The sequence below is a fragment of the Octodon degus genome, unplaced genomic scaffold (assembly GCF_000260255.1).
Source record: "Octodon degus isolate 3935 unplaced genomic scaffold, OctDeg1.0 scaffold00145, whole genome shotgun sequence".
Taxonomy (NCBI): domain Eukaryota; kingdom Metazoa; phylum Chordata; class Mammalia; order Rodentia; family Octodontidae; genus Octodon; species Octodon degus.
Window position 1 is genome coordinate 4,123,400 of NW_004524721.1, and position 2,744 is coordinate 4,126,143.

Here is a 2,744-nt window from a genome sequence, read left to right on the forward strand (position 1 = left end):
ACCTTGTCAAAGCCTACCTAGGCCTCCTGGGCATTCTACACAGCTGCATGGACCTTGACCCACTTGAAGTAGGCCTTGGCATTGTCATCATATTTGTTGAGGATGGAGGAACAGTGGTCCAGTACTTTGTAGTACTTTTTGGCAAATAACTTACACTGGTAGTAGTTGAGCAGCAGAGATGTGATCTGCTGGACTAGTTATATCCAGTCAGGGGGCCCAAGCTGCTCCTTCATTTGCAGGTTCTTGAGGCAGGCAATGATATCATAGTACTTAGCACCCTCCTCCTTTACTTGCCCCACATGATACAAACAGTTACTCTCCTGGTGGATGAGCAGCACTGCCTTTGCCTTCTCATCATCTGTTATTGCTCATGAGTCCTGCTGGTATGTACCGGGGCTCTCCACCTTCAGCATTGAAATGTGGAAGATGAGGGGTGACAGGTTCTGCTGTAGGGTATCCAGCTCAGCAAGACCCACGGGGCTGTGCTCGTGCATCTGGGTGATGCCACAGCAGTGTCGCTGGCCCTCCAGTGGGTCCTTGCCTGTAGCAATGTTTTGGAGACTCTTGGCCACCAGCGGATAGAGGACCACATGCTTGGTGTCACAGAGGGACTGGGCAACCTCCCCCTCATGCATGATGACCATGATGGTCTCCCACACAGGCAGCTTGAACGTCTTGCCAACCATGAGCTCTATGGGCTTGCACCACACTTGGCTGTCATCCAGCACAGTGCCCTTGTTATTGCTGTGCAATGTCTGGTAGAGAAATGTGGCCTTGGTTCCATCCTGAAAGTCAGGGAGTTCTCCCCAGTCCTCTTGTATCGCATGCTTATAGATCCCATCCTCTCAGAGTCTAGCTATGATATCTGCCATCCTCCTTCCCTGCTGCTCTCTTTTGCCCTGATTTTTGTTCTTGCTTTTGTCTTTTAGTTTTCACAATTAAATTTAAAATAAGCTAGATGGTGGCTCTGTGAATGAAGAGATTCTTCTTTCTAATTTTAAGTTTCTTTGTAGTTTCAAAACAAAATTTGTTATCAGAAGTTCTAAAGCTGGGGCTGGGTGACCCCTCTCTGATTGTTGACTCAACTTCTGGGACTCTGCATACTGAGAACAGAAATAACTTTTAAAATTTCATTCTTGTTTCTGGAAAGGGTCAATATCTGGTGCATTAAAAGCTTTCTTTGCAAAATCTTTTGTTGCTGTTCATTGTCCCAGGCAAGAGTTTCATAGATCTACTCTCACTGTCAGAAGAGTTTGCAAAAGACAATGAAATAAGGCTAAGATGCTTTGAAGTAGAGAGATTACAAAAGAATTGCACTCAGCTCTACTAAATGGTCTATGACTGAAAGTCTCAGTGGAACAAGTTGAATTAGTATCTGCCAATTTTCAACATCTCTCACTGAGTGTGTCTTTGTGAACACACCATTCAGAATGCCTTTGCAAGTAAGGATTTCTAATCACTCATCAATAGTCTTAAAAATAACTACTGTGGAAATCTCATTTTTAAAAACAAACACATAAAATCTCTTCTACATTTACCTAACAAAACACTTCAGGGATACCTTGATACAGCATGTTTAAATTGCAATTCTTTGTTGCCCTTTGTTTATGTCAATCTTCTTTTTTAGGTAACAAGTTCATAACTCAAAAAATTAGGATTTATTGTCATATACCATAATGCTGTACCCACCAATTTAGTCATCTCTAGTGAAAACCTTTTGAGATAATTTTAAGGCACTTGTTTGAGGCAGGAAGTAAAGCAAAGACCAACCAACAAATTACTATGCTTGAGCAGACTGATTTACATTTTCACTATGTTCCTGTGTCTTAGTTTTCCTTTTTTTTCTTTCTTTAGTACTAGAAATAGAACTCACAGCTTCACTTTTGCCAGGCAGGCACTGTGCCATTGAAATACATCCCCAGCCCCTTACTTTTATTTTCTATTGGATTTGCCACTCAAATTTCTTAGAAAATACTCTAAGATAGAAATGATAAACATATCAGATTTTGTGTGCCAAGAAACATGATGTGCATACACAGATGCATTCTGGGTGAAAGCCCTTGGATTTGTTTACATCCTTTCCATCTTGCCACATGAACCATATATACAGTAACCTCTCAGATTCCTATTTTTAACATTCTAGTGATTAAAACATTTCTCCAAAAGTTAGAATTAACAGCGCCCTTCTTCTGTTGACTCCAAAGTCAAGACTGGGAGCTGGAAGCTGAGACATTTTATTTGTGGCAGAGCTCCAGAGAAAACAAACATAAGCTCTTGTAGCTAAAGTCATTGGAGCACCGTGAACACCAGCCTTTCTAAGTTCTGAGTTCCTAGAGTTTCTTGTTTAGATTCCATGAACTTTTCTTGTATTCTACCAATTTCTCTTTTCCTAAGCTAGTGAAAGATGGCTTTTATGATTTGCAATCAAACTGCTCATCTTAGTATTGCCATTGTAACACTCCAAATTAGCAGTGTGAGCCACAACTAAGATAAGTGGCAATAGTAATAGAAAGCAATGAATATGAAGAAAGAAAAATTGTTACAAGTTGGTGACAAATTAATCAGGATTTAATAAGTTATGTTTGCAATGGAAATGGATAATTTTCAGTATGCTCTGTGGGAGAGAAAACCAGGAGGTAGTCTGTGTGCCTGAACATTCATAGTGTTTAATCAAGTAGATTTAAACTTTCAAAATGATTTCACTAGATTTCTTTATTTTATTGAAGCACAGTAAATTGAGTGCA

At 40.2% G+C, this 2,744-nt stretch overlaps 1 pseudogene; it reads right to left on the reverse strand.

Annotated features, from left to right (window-relative positions):
- Positions 1–17: 17 nt before the first annotated feature.
- Positions 18–872, reverse strand: LOC101580154 (annotated as a pseudogene).
- Between the last annotated feature and the right edge of the window lie 1,872 nt (positions 873–2,744).